The following is a 14,773-nucleotide window of genomic DNA, read 5'->3' on the forward strand; positions in this document are numbered from 1 at the left end:
GTGTACAGTTTAATCCAGGGCAAGCTGCTCCCAGGGTGTTCAGTGCTGGTGACCACACGTCCCACTGCGTTACATCTATTGGAAAAGGCGAAGATCAGTGTCTGGGCTGAAATCCTGGGATTTGTAGGTGAGGAACGGAAGGAATATTTCATCAGGTATTTTGAAGATCAGACGGTAGCGGCAGCAACCCCTCCTACTGCTGGATCCTCGCTCTGGCATTGGGTCCCTTCTTCACACAAAGAGTCAGGGACCCAGAGCGAATTCCCAAGACCATCACCCAACTATATTCCTACTATATTTACAACATCCTGAAAAACCATGGTCGTGAGATTGACAGTCCCCTGATGTGTTACTCAGGGTTGGTCAGATGGCCTTCAGAGGAGTGCTCGAGAAGAAGATTGTGTTTACAGGTGGAGATTTGATCAACTACAATCTGCAGCCTTCCCAGTTCCTGATGGAGCTTTTGGAGAGAGAGGATTCTGCCCGGAGCGTGGTGTACACATTTCCCACACCTCACCATCCAAGAGTTTGTAACTGCAGTAGCACAGTTCCTGAATCCACATCCCGGGGATATCCTGTAAAGGGATTTGGATAAAACTGTAGTGAATCAGATTGTGAAGAATTGTGACAAGTGACCAGGGGATCGGTCAGTAATTCCCCAAGGACAGGAGGGTTCTGTGGTTCCTTGTGAAGGGATGTTGGAGACTTCATCAGATCAGTGAACAACGGCCATTGGTTTAATGGTAGTAAATCACAGGAATGGCCGTGTTTCTCACTGACTGTGACACGTCCATTGACAATGTTCCTTCTCAGTTGTACAAGGCCTTGGTGAGACCGCACCTGGAGTATTGTGTGCAGTTTTGGTCCCCTAATCTGAGGAAAGACATCCTTGCCATAGAGGGAGTACAAAGAAGGTTCACCAGATTGATTCCTGGGATGGCAGGACTTTCATATGAAGAAAGAATGGATGAACTGGGCTTGTACTCGTTGGAATTTAGAAGATTGAGGGGGGATCTGATTGAAACGTATAAGATCCTAAAGGGATTGGACAGGCTAGATGCAGGAAGATTGTTCCCGATGTTGGGGAAGTCCAGAACGAGGGGTCACAGTTTGAGGATAGAGGGGAAGGCTTTTAGGACCGAGATTAGGAAAAACTTCTTCACACAGAGAGTGGTGAATCTGTGGAATTCTCTGCCACAGGAAACAGTTGAGGCCAGTTCATTGGCTATATTTAAGAGGGAGTTAGATATGGCCCTTGTGGCTACGGGGGTCAGGGGGTATGGAGGGAAGGCTGGGGCGGTGTTCTGAGTTGGATGATCAGCCATGATCATAATAAATGGTGGTGCAGGCTCAAAGGGCCGAATGGCCTACTCCTGCACCTATTTTCTATGTTTCTATGGTTCACTGTTACCGACACTGACTGCAGCAGGTGGGTCAGAGATTCACACCCGCTTCCCAGTGAGAAGGAGATAAATACCATTGTGAGATTGTCCTCCCTGCCCTTCCCCGTGTGTGACTTTTCTCACTACCAGATACCGTGAGCGCATCTCTTCTGGGCCTCTTTTCAGTCTCACCCCTCCCGTACAATCTTTTTCTGTAACCCCTCATCTTGTATGATTATCGTTTCCCCCCGAGTCCTCCTGTGAGACAACTCATCCCTATCCCCCTTCCTCCTGTGGGATCTTTTCCCCAATCCCTTCCTCCTGTTGGATGTCTTCCCCATCCCCCTTCCTCCTGTGGGATCTCGCTTCCCCATCCCCCTTCATCCTGTGGGATCTCTCTTCTCCTCCCCCTTCCTCATGTGGGATCTCTCTTCCCCATCCCCCTTCATCCTGTGGGATCTCTCTTCCCCATCCCCCTTCATCCTCTGGGATCTCTCTTCCCCATCCGCCTTCCTCCTGCTGGATCTCTCTTCCCCATCTACCTTCCTCCCGCGGGATCTCTCTTCCCCATCCGCCTTCCTCCTGCTGGATCTCTCTTCCCCATCTGCCTTCCTCCCACAGGATCTCGCTTCCTCATCCGCCTACCTCCTGCAGGTTCTATCTTCCTATCCTTTTGCTTGGCTGGAGTCCCACCACTATCTCCCATCGACACTTTCCCATTCACAAATCTTCCTCACTGGGGGACTTACTTCCATCCTTCAATTCTTGCAGGTAGGTTTGCTAGAGAGGCTCTAGTGGATTTAAACGAGATACAAGTGGCGAGGGGAACCAAAGTGTAGGAACAGATGTAGGGGAGAAGGAAGAAAAAGGAGATAGTAAAGTTGTTTGCACCATTAGTGATAAACAGAGAGATAGAGGTGGAAAATTACTTAAATGCATTTATTTTAATGCTAGGAGCATTGTAAGAAAGGTGGATGAGCCTTGAGCATGGATTGATACCTGGAAGTATGATGTTGTAGCTATTAGTGAAACATGGTTGCAGGAGGGGTTTGTTTGGCAACTAAATATTTCTGGATTTCATTGCTTCAGGTGTGCTAGAATCAGAGGGACAAGAGGGGGAGGTGTTGCTTTGCTTGTCAGAGAAAATATTACAGCAGTGCTCTGGCAGGATAGATTAGAGGGCTCGTCTAGGGAGGCTATTTGGGTGGAACTGACGAATCGGAACGGTGTAGTAACACTTATAGGGGTGTATTCTAGACCACCAAATGGGGAGCAAGAATTGAAGGAGCTAATTTGTAAGGAGATAGCAGATATTTGTAGTAAGCACACGGTTGAGAGTGTGGGAGATTTTAATTTTCCACATGTAGACGGGGAAGCCCAGACTGTAAAAGGGCTAGATGGTTTGGAGTTAGTAAAATGTGTGCAGGATAGTTTTTTGCAGCAACACATAGAGGTACCAGCTAGAGAAGGAGCAGTGCTGGATTTCCTGTTAGGGAATGAGATAGGGCAGGTGACGAAGGTATGTGTTTGGGAGCAATTCGGGTCCAGTGATCACAATGCCATTAGTTTCAATATAATTATGGAGGATAGGTCTGGACCGAGGGTTGAGATTTTTGATAGGAGAAAGGCTAACTTTAAGGAGATGCGAAAGGATTTAGAAGGAGTGGATTGGGACAATTTGTTTTATGGGAAGGATGTAATAGAGAAATGGAGGTCATTTTAAGGTGAAATTTTGAGGGTACAGAATCTTTATGTTCCTGTCAGGTTGAAAGGAAAGGTTAAAAGTTTGAGAGAACCATGGTTTTCAAGGGATATTGGAAACTTGGTTTGGAAAAAGAAAGATATCTACAATAAATATAGGCAGCATGGAGTAAATGAGGTGCTCAAGGAATATAAAGAAGGTAAAAAGAATCTTGAGAAAGAAATTAGAAAAGCTAGAAGAAGATACGAGGTTGTTTTGGCAAGTAAGGTGAAAATAAATCCAAAGTAAATGCAAAGGGTTTCTACCGTTATATTAATAGCAAAAGGACAGTAAGGGATAAAATTGGTCCCTTAGAGAATCAGAGTGGGCAGCTATGTATGGAGCCAAAAGAGATGGGGGAGATTTTGACCAATTTCTTTTCTTCAGTATTCACTAAGGAGAGGATATTGAATTGTGTATGGTAAGGGAAACAAAGAGGGTAGTTATGGAAACTATGATAATTAAAGAAGAGCAAGTACTGGAGCTTTTAAGGAATATAAAAGTGGATAAGTCTCCAGGTCCTGACAGGATATTCCCTAGGACCTTAAGGGAAGTTAGTGTGGAAATAGCAGGGGCTCTGACAGAAATATTTCAAATGTCATTAGAAACGGGGATGGTGCCGGAGGATTGGAGTATTGCTATATATGGTATATATAATTATCTGGATAGACAGGGTCTGATTAGGAACAGTCAACATGGATTTGTGCATGGAAAGTAATGTTTGACAAATCTTATTGAATTTTTTGAAGAGGTTGCTAGGAAAGTTGACAAAGGTAAAGCGGTGGATGTTGTCTATATGGGCTTCAGTAAGGCCTTTGACAAGGTTCCACACGGAAGGTTAGTTAGGAAGGTTCAATCGTTAGGTATTAGTATTGAAGTAGTAAAATGGATTCAGCAGTGGCTGGATGGGAGACGCCAGAGAGTAGTGGTGGATAAATGTTTGTCAGATTGGAGGCCGGTGACTAGCGGTGTGTCTCAGGGATCTGTACTGGGTCCAGTGTTGTTTGGCATATACATTAATGATCTGGATGATGGGGTGGTAAATTGGATGAGTAAATATGCAGATGATACTAAGATAGGTGGAGTTGTGGATAATGAAGTAGGTTTTCAAAGCTTGCAGAGAGATTTAGGCCAGTTAGAAGAGTGGGCTGAAAGATGGCAGAGGGAGTTTAATGCTGATAAATGTGAGGTACAACATTTTGGTAGGACTAATCAAAATAGGACATACATGGTAAATGGTTGGGCATTGAAGAATGCTGTAGAACAGAGGGATCTGGGAATAATGGTGCATAGTTCCCTGAAGGTGGAATCTCATGTGGATAGGGTGGTGAAGAAAGCTTTTGGTTTGCTGGCCTTTATTAATCAGAGCATTGAGTATAGGAGTTGGGATGTAATGTTGAAATTGTACAAGGCATTAGTAAGGCCAAATTTGGAGTATTGTGTACAGTTCTGGTCACTGAATTATAGGAAAGATGTCAATAAAATAGAGAGAGTACAGAGAAGATTTACTAGAATGTTACCGGGGTTTCATCACCTAAGTTACAGAGAAAGGTTGAACAAGTTGGGTCTTTATTTTTTGAAGCGTAGAAGGTTGAGGGGGGACTTGATAGAGGTATTTAAAATTATGAGGGGGATAGATAGAGTTGACGTGGATAGGCTTTTTCCATTGAGAGTGGGGGAGATTCAAACAAGAGGACATGAGTTGAGAGTTAAAGGGCAAAAGTTTAGGGGTAACATGAGGGGGAACTTCTTTACTCAGAGAGTGGTAGCTGTGTGGAACGAGCTTCCAGCAGAAGTGGTTGAGGCAGGTTCGATGTTGTCATTTAAAGTAAAATTGGATAGCTATATGGACAGGAAAGGAATGGAGCATTACGGGCTGAGTGCGGGTCAGTGGGACTAGGTGAGAGTAAGCATTTGGCATGGACTAGAAGGGCCGAGATGGCCTGTTTCCGTGCTGTAATTGTTATATATCGTTATATGGTTAACCCTACCCCTCTGGAGTCTCTCACATCAGAAACATTTCTCTCATCGGGAAATGAGGCAGAATATGTGGAGTTCACAGGGTCACATCGACAGACTAAATTACCGACATTCGGTGAATACCCTGGAGCTGGGCAGTGAGGGACATTGATAATGATGGGAACTCCGATCAGTGATTTACCGAAGGGTTTAATGTTTCCTGAAATATTCGAGTGAGAGAAATTCCCTCAGACCCACAGTTTGAATCACTTTGTTGATCAACTTGTTTGTTTGTGTTCAGACTTGGGAGGAATAAACTGGGAGATTCAGGAGTGAAACTGGTGTCTGCGGCTCTGAGGAACCTGGAGTGTAAAATACAGAAACTGTGGTAAGTACCAGATTGTGGGAGATTGTGTTTTCGGTCACTGGGTGTCTGACACTGAACATTAATGCGATCAGTAATTGTGTTACTGATAAACACTGGGGATTTGTACCGTCTCCTGTCTCTCTGTGTCCTTCACCCTCACTCTCTCTCATCTCCAGGCTGTGGGATGTCGGTCTCACAGATTCTGGTGCCGAGGATCTCGTCTCCACTCTCAGTACAAACCCATCACTGACGGAGCTGGACCTGAGTGGTAATAAACTGGGAGATTCAGGAGTGAAACTGGTGTCTGCGGCTCTGAGGAACCCGGAGTGTAAAATACAGAAACTCTGGTAAGTACCAGACTGTGGGAGATTGTGTTTACAGTCACTGAGTGTGTGACACTGAACAATAATGTGATCAGTAATTTCTTTATTAACCTTTTTATTGATTTAAAAGTATAAATACAGTAAAGAGGAGAATTAGTTCAAGTATATATATCAGTAACAATATAAACCAAGATTAAGATAGACATTGTCAAAGTCATAGATATTAAACTAGTATAATATATAATAAAAGAAAATGAAAATAACAATTCTCCTCTTAACCAGTTTATGAAGAGAAAGGAAAAAACATTGGGTTTTAAATGAAAAGGGAAAAAAAACACTACACTATAACAAAACAAAAAAAGGGGGACTGGGCATCTCATTTTGAGGATACGACCCAAAAAGAGAGAGAGAGAGAGAGAAAGACTTTCTGATCAAATCTAAAACTTCGATTAAAAAAAGATCGTAAGAGTAATAAACCAAATTAAATGAAAATATTGGATAAAAGGTCACCATATTTGCTCAAATTTAAAGGATGTATCAAATGTCCAACTTCTTATTTTCTCTAAACTTAAACAGGACATAATGGAGGAGAGCCAGTAAATGACTGTAGGTGGATTAGAATCCTTCCACTCCAATAAAGTGGCTCTCCCAGCCGGTAAGGTCGAAACGGCTATCATACATCGAGCGGAAACAAGAATATTTCGTAAGCAAATTAGGTTGTAGATCCAGATCCAAGACTTTTGATAGTGTTTTAAAAACATCTCTGCAAAAGTTATCTGGCTTTATACAAGACCAATACGTATGAGTTAAAGCATCCAGCTCAATATTACATCTGTCACAAGTAGGATTAATACTGGAGAAAATATGCGCTGGTTTATCCTTTGACACATGGGCCCGATGCACTACCTTGAACCGTATCAAGGAACGACAGGCACAAATAGATGAGTTGTTAACCAAATGAAAAGTTTTACTCCATTGATTATCTGAAAATGACTCTTTATCATTAGATATCATTCGTGAACTCGATAAGCATTTATAGATTAAGCTAACAACCTTTTTTGAAATGGACTCTCCAGGAGGCGCTCATGGTGTGAGGTACATTTTGGCTTCGCTCCATTCCCTTTACTTCTTTTACCCGTAACCACCCTTATTTAATCTGTTTATACCTACACTAATAGGTTTATAACACAAATATATCTTTGAACTTTGATTTTAACTCGCTGGAAATGTGAACCAGAGGACGAGAAGTTAAAAATGGGAAAGACTCCAACAGCAACGGGAAAAAAAAGATGGCGATCCTAAAGCATCTAAGCAAATACCAATAACTTTTGAAATAATGTCGAATCTTCTAGATGAAAAACTTAATCAAAGATTTGCTGTGTTTGAAGAAGTTTTGAAGATGATTCAAGATGACATTAGATCGTTTAGATGTGAAATTGATCAACAGCAAACTAGAATTTCAGAACTGGATGCTGCCCGTTGGCAGAGGACAAAAGATTGAAGCCCTGGAAAAAAATCTGGCTTCAACATCCCATGTTGGAACGTTATAAATCCAAGATTATTGATCTCGAAGATCAATCCCGATGACAGAACTTGCGGATAATCGGGCTTCCCAAAGATATCGAGACGGCCGATCCTACCAAATACTTTTCTCAATTTTTAATGGATGTGTTTGGTTCAGAGGTTTTGGAGGCCCCTCCATTGCTCGATCGCGTGCACCATACATTGCGCCCCAAACCTTCCAGAGAATTTAAACTGAGACCCATTATTATTCTGTTCCATTATGCTCACATGAAGGATCGTGTGGTGCGAGCTGCGTAGCGGAAAGATATGATCGAATTTCAAAGTTTCAAATTTTGCCTCGTTGAAGATTTCAGTCCTGAAGTTCTGAGGGAATGGATAGCTTTTAAACCACAGATGTCAGAATTTTATCAAAAAGGCCTTAACCAGCGTTGCTGTTTCCAGCACGTTTGAAAATAGTTCTTGCCGATAACTCTCGTCGTCTGTTTAAATCTCCGGATGAAGCTCAGTTTTCTTGACAATCAGCATTCCTCTGCTCCGGACTAATTAACGGACTGTTGTTTATTCTCTTTGTTCTTACATGCTGGTTTTTTCAGTGGATCCAGATCCAAAACTTTTGATAGTGTTTTCAAAACATCTCTCCAAAAGCTTACAGCTTTGGATTTTTATAATCTGAGGGCTTTTGCCCTGGGTTTGTAGGGTAGGTATTTTTCGTATTTTCGGATAAGTTTTCTTTCTTTACTGATTCTGTATTTTATTTATTCTTTTTTACTTTTTATTTTTCTTTCTTTGAAACTTTATAGGCCTATATCCTTGCTAAATGTGGATTCCAAGATATTTTCAAAATTACTGGCAACTAGACTGGAGAAAGTATTGCCTCCAATTATTTCTGTTGACCAGACTGGATTTATTAAAAATCATTATTCCTTCTTTAATATTAGGAGATCAATGAATATTGTTTATACTTCTTCATCCAGAACTCCAGAATGTGTCATTTCACTGGACACTGAGAAAGCTTTTGACAGAGTCGAATGGACATATTTGTTTAATTCGCTTGAGAAATTCAATTTTAGTCCGATATTTATATCTTGGATTAAACTGATATACCTTACCCCCTTCGGCATTTACCAATAATCAAAGATCTCCCTTTTTTCAGTTATTTCCTGGTACTCGGCAGGGTTGCCCTCTTTGTCCATTATTATTTGATATTGCCCTGGAACCTTTAGCTATTGCTATTCCTGACTCTAATATATTTGGCATTACCCGCAGGAATGAGATACACAAACTATCACTATATGCAGATGATTAATTACTATATATCTCTAACCCTGAGAAATCCATTCCGGCAGTTTTAGCTCTGCTTCCTCAGTTGAGTAACTTTTCCGGTTACAAATTGATTAATAAGAAGCATAAGGACTTATTGAAGTTCAATTTTTTTTCCTAAATCCTTTTTTAATACTGTTGATTCCAAAAGTTCCTCATATATGGCAGAATAAAAATCTCAGATTAAGTAAAAAATACTTACGTAGAACATAGACATAGAACATAGAATAGTACAGCACAGTACAGGCCCTTCGGCCCACAATGTTGTGCCGACCCTCAAACCCTGCCTCCCATGTAAGCCCCCCATCTTAGATTCCTCCATATACCTGTCTAGTAGTCTCTTAAACTTCACTAGTGTATCTGCCTCCACCACTGACTCAGGCAGTGCATTCCATGTACCAACCACTCTCTGAGTAAAATACCTTCCTCTAATATTCCCCTTGAACTTCCCACCCCTTACTTTAAAGCCATGTCCTCTTGTATTGAGCAGTGGTGCCCTGGGGAAGAGGCGCTGTCTATCCACTCTATCTATTCCTATTATCCTCTACACCTCTATCATGTCTCCTCTCATCCTCCTTCTCTCCAAAGAGTAAAGCCCTAGCTCCCTTAATCTCTGATCATAATGCATACTTTCTAAACCAGGCAGCATCCTGGTAAATCTCCTCTGTACCCTTTCCAATGCTTCCACATCCTTCCTTTCGTGAGGTGACCAGAACTGGACACAGTACTCCAAGTGTGGCCTAACCAGAGTTTTATAGAGCTGCATCATTACATAGCGATTCTTAAACTCTATCCCTCGACTTATGAAAGCTAACACCCCATAATCTTTCTTAACTACCCTATCCACCTGTGAGGCAACTTTCAGGGATCTGTGGACATGCACCCCGAGATCCCTCTGCTCCTCCACACTACCAAGTATCCTGCCATTTACTTTGTACTCTGCTTTGGAGTTTGTCCTTCCAAACTGTACCATCTCACACTTCTCCGGGTTGAACTCCATCTGCCACTTCTCAGCCCACTTCTGCATCCTATCAATGTCTCTCTGCAATCTTTGACAATCCTCTACACTATCTACAACACCACCAACCTTTGTGTCGTCTGCAAACTTGCCAACCCACCCTTCTACCCCCACATCCAGGTCGTTAATAAAAATCACAAAAAGTAGAGGTCCCAGAACAGATCCTTGTGGGACACCACTAGTCACAATCCTCCAATCTGAATGTCCTCCCTCTACCACCACCCTCTGCCTTCTGCAGGCAAGCCAATTCTGAATCCACCTGGCCAAACTTCCCTGGATCCCATGCCTTCTAACTTTCTGAATAAGCCTACCGTGTGGATCCTTGTCAAATGTCTTACTAAAATCCATATAGATCACATCCACTGCACTACCCTCATCTATATGCCTGGTCACCTCCTCAAATAACTCTATCAGGCTTGTTAGACACGATCTGCCCTTCACAAAGCCATGCTGAATGTCCCTGATCAGACCATGATTCTCTAAATGCCTATAGATCCTATCTCTAAGAATCTTTTCCAACAGCTTTCCCACCACAGACGTAAGGCTCACTGGTCTATAATTACCCAAACTATCCCTACTACCTTTTTTGATGGGGGACATTTTGGCCAATTCCCTGCCCTCCCCTTTAATGGCTGCACGCCAGGTTTAATTCCCAACCGTTCTAACGGAACTGGCTCCAGCCTGAAGCTGTCTGTCGTTCGGAGCATTCCCACAGTGATGTATTTCCGCCTCCTGTCCAGTGGCACAGCTTCTAGTGGATGTGCGGGTTTGAGACTCCCCCACGAGACCCCGGGGAATTAGACAGGAAGAGCCCGGGGGCCGGGGCTCAGTCTGGGACACTGGTGTCCCGGGGCGGGATTATCCCGGGAGAGAATCCTTTTGCTCCCTTTGCTGAGGACGGTGCATTCGGCAGTCTGGCTGATATAATGATGTTAAATTGACAAATACCTCGGCAGTGACCCTGGATCTGCAGCGATCTCGGACACGGCCCTGAAGTGTGATTTTATAATCATCGGTTCCCCGATGCAGAGTGACGGTGAGAAACGGGACTGATTATTCAATCTGTCACTCATTGTCACCGGTCAGTTAATTGTGTGTGATTCTGAGTGAGTCGGGAGCAGCTTATTTATCCCTGCACATGAGCAGCTCACACATTGTTTAATTTACATTTGTCATGATGAAATCAATAAACCACTGTAATTTCCTGTCTTGGTGTCGGACTCGAGTCTCACTAGAGGAGAAACAGTACCCTGGGGTTACTGCTGCCCACCGCACCCGGTGAACTGCAATAATGGTGTGAGCTCCTCACACTGGTACGGCAGCGTCTCAGCTCCAGGCTGAGGGATGTCAGTCTGATAGTGTCTGGTCCCCAGGATCTGTTCACTCCCCATCCCGGCTGACCACCGCATCCTCTCACGCCAGATACTCGCACTATCCTGATCCCCACCTTCCTGCGTGCTTTCTTGCTCTCACAGTCAAAAACAATAAAGGAGATTGGAAGCTCATATACTGTATAATATCGGACCCACGTCCACCAAGGTCGCAAACAGAAGGGAACAGAAGCAATCAACACGGGCTGAAGCTCCCTCTTTACAGACCTGGCACACAAACCCGGGGCCAGACAGAGTCAAGCTTCCTCCGCACAGACCCAGCTCACACCCCCACAATCAAAGCATCTCATAATCTTATACACCTCTATCAGGCCACCTCTCATCCTCTGTTGCTCCAAGGAGAAAAGGCCAAGTTCACTCAACCTATTCTCATAAGGCATGCTCCCCAATCCAGGCAATATCCTTGTAAATCTCCTCTGCACCCTCCCCATGGTTTCCATATCCTTCCTGTAGTGAAGCGACCAGATCTGAGCCAGTACTCCAAGTGGGGTCTGACCAGTGTCTATATAGCTGCAACATTACCTCTCGGCTCCTAAATTCAATGCCACGATTGATGAAGGCCAATATACCGTACACCTTCTTAACCACGGAGTCAACCTGCACAGCTGCTTTGAGCATCCTATGGACTCGGACCTCAAGAACCCTCTGATGCTCCACACTGCCAGGAGTCTTACCATTAACACTACCTGTAAAAGTACAACGAAGGAATAGGGAAAAAGCCTAAGGTGGTTAATGCGTACGGATAACTGCATTCTACTCTTTATTTGTTGTTTGATCTCCCCAAGGGGAGGTGCAGCATTCCGAGGGGCACTGCAATACTGGGTCGATGCACGGAGTGGACGAAGGAAGCCCCTATTCCATCTTCCTGTTCCAAAAATCAATGTAATATATGGTCCCAGATAAGGGACGCATCAGATTTTAAACTGATAAGAACTGATTTTTTTGAAAAATATACTTTATTCAGAAATATTACAAAATAAAATTATTTGCAAAAAAACATTTGTTGACCCTAAGTCCTTATACAATAAATAAAGTTATTTACAATAAATCATGTGTTTACTCTGTCCTTATTCAAAATAAAGATGTTTACAATAAATCATTCATTGACTCTCATTCCTTTACTGATGTTCCATTACAGTCTATACCTTTCCACATTTCCAGCCACTCCTGTAGCACGATGTTGATTCATCTATCCACACCACTGAGGAGAGGAATACTCTTCGCCACCCGACTCCTCGCACTCCCGCGCGCGGGTGACAAACCGAAAACTGTGGTCCTTCTCCACCCGGCTTTTGCGGTGGCTGCACCAAGTTTGAGTGCATCCCCCAGCACGTGATTTATAATTTAAATTTTTAATATTTACTATCGATTTGTACTCCAGGGAGCACGAAGAGCAGAATCAAATATCGCTGTGATGATTGTACGCTCTAGTATCAATTGTTTGGCAACAATAAAGTACTCCTGCAGCTGAGAATGTGCCAGTCGGCAGCACATTCTCCCACGGACATCTCCATGTGCTGGTAAATCATCAATTTTCGGGCCGACCGAAGAGCGTCCTTCACCGAGTTGATGATCTGACAGCAGCACCGGATGTTGGTCTCCGTGTGCGTCCCCGGGAACAGCCCGTAGATCAGAGAGTCCTCGGTTACGCAGCTGCTGGGGTTGAAACATGACACCGTCCCTTCCGTCATCCTCCACACCCTCTCTGCGAACTGACAGTGTGCGAAGAGGTGGGTCACAGACTCCTCCTCACTGCAGTCCTCCCGTGAGCAGTGGGGAGCGGAGACGATGTTCCAAGCCTACAGGAGGGATCTGACTGGGAGGGCCCCTCTCATCGCCAGCCAGGCAAGGTCCTGGTGACTGTTGGTGAGGTCTGGCGATGAGGCATTTTGCCAGATGAACTGGACGGTCTGCTCAAGGAACCACCCCACTGTGTCCATCTCGTCCTTCTCCTGCAGTGCCTGCAGGACATTACGTGCCGACCACTGCCTGATGACCCTGTGGTCAAAGGCGTTCTCCTGGAAGAACTTTTCTATGAAGGACAGGTATGGCAGCAACGACCAGCTGACGGGGGCGTTGCGCGGGAGTGGGGCCAGACCCATCCTTCCTAGCCCGGGTGACAGGTAGAACCTGGGCACATAGTGGTACTTGGTGCCCACATACCTGGGTTCTACACACAACCTGATGCAGCCACACACGAAGCTGGCCATCAGGGTGAGGGCGACATTGGGGACGTTCTTGCCCCCGTTGTCCAGGGACTTGTGCATGACGGTCCGTCTCACCCGCTCCACCTTGGATCCCCAGACGAATCTGAAGACAGCTCGGGTGATTTCCGAGCTGCAGGAGCTGGGGACGGGCCACACCTGCGCCAAGTACAGCAGCCCTGAGAGCACCTCACACCTGATGACCAGGTTCTTGCCCGTTATCGACAGGGAGCGCCCTCCCCACAGTCCCAGTCTCTGTTTCACCTTGGCAGTCCGCTCCTGCCAGTTCTTGTTGCACGCCTCAGCCCCTCCAAACCAGATCCCCAACACCTTCACGTTGTCAGACCTGATGGCGAAGGGGACATTGGATCGGTCCGGCCAGTTGCCGAATAGCATAGCTTCGCTCTTCGTGCGGTTGACCCTGGCCTCCAACACTAGCTCAAACTGTTCGCAGATGCCAATCAACCTGCAAACTGACCTCGGATCAGAGCAGAAGAGGGTGACGTCGTCCATGTACAGGGAGGTTTTCACTTGGGTCCCTCCACTGCCTGGCAGCATCACCCCTCTTATGCCCTCATCCCTCCTGATGGCTTCGGCAAAGGGTTCAATGCAGCAAACAAGACAGGGGAGAGAGGTTTCCCACCCATTGACCTGGACTGCACTACAGATGTCTATGTCGAGCAGTCTGATCTGATTCCGGATTCCCTCCCCAAAACCAATTTTGGAGAGCACATCCGCCATGTACGTGTGCAATATCCTGTCGAAGACTTTCTCCTGGTCCAAGCTGACCAGGCAGGCGTTCACCCCCGTCCTGCACATCGGCGATGGTGTCCCTCAGCAGCGTGAGGCTGTCTGAGATCTTCCTGCCCGGTACAGCGCAGGTTTGGTCCGGGTGGATCACCTGTCCCAGAGCAGACTCGACCCTGTTGGCAATGGCCTTCAACAGGATCTTGTAGTCCACATTCAGGAGAGATGGGTCTCCAATTCCTGATGTCCTCCCTTTCCCCCTTCTGCTTGTAGATGAGGGTGATCGTGCCCTTCCTCATGGACTCTGACATACTGCCGGCCAGAAGCATAGCGTTGTACACTTCCAGCAGGTCTGGGCCCATCCAGTTCCACAGAGCCGAGTACAACTTAGCCGGTAAGCCGTCGCCTCCGGGAGTCTTACCCGACCCAAAGGAATGGATGGAGCCTGTCAACTCGACCAGAGTCAGTGGCTGATCCAGACTCTCCCGCTTGCCGTCGCCTAAGACCTGCGTGATAGATGACAGGAAGTTGCGGGAGGCTGTGGATTCTGTGGCCTTTTCATCGTACAGACCGGCATAGAAGGACCTGCAGATCCTCAGTATGTCATTCTACGAGGACACGACTGAGCCGTCCTCTTCCTTAAGGTTGAGGATCACAGAGCTCCCCTTGTGCACCTTCTGGAAGAAGCCTGAGCACGTCTCGTCCTGCTCCACGGTTTGGACCCTTGATCAGTAGATGATCTTGGAGGATTCGGCGGCAAGGTGCTGGGCTTTCGGGCTCTTCACCTCTCGCAGTTC

General features: G+C 45.4%; 1 non-coding gene across 1 annotated transcript; it reads right to left on the reverse strand.

The window, feature by feature from the left end:
- Window positions 1-11,810: 11,810 nt before the first annotated feature.
- Window positions 11,811-11,993, reverse strand: LOC140208770 (U2 spliceosomal RNA). Its single transcript, XR_011888925.1, has one exon. It is a non-coding gene; the product is annotated as a U2 spliceosomal RNA (small nuclear RNA).
- Window positions 11,994-14,773: the final 2,780 nt, after the last annotated feature.

This window comes from Mobula birostris, chromosome 13, assembly GCF_030028105.1.
Source record: "Mobula birostris isolate sMobBir1 chromosome 13, sMobBir1.hap1, whole genome shotgun sequence".
NCBI classification, from domain to species: Eukaryota; Metazoa; Chordata; class Chondrichthyes; order Myliobatiformes; family Myliobatidae; genus Mobula; species Mobula birostris.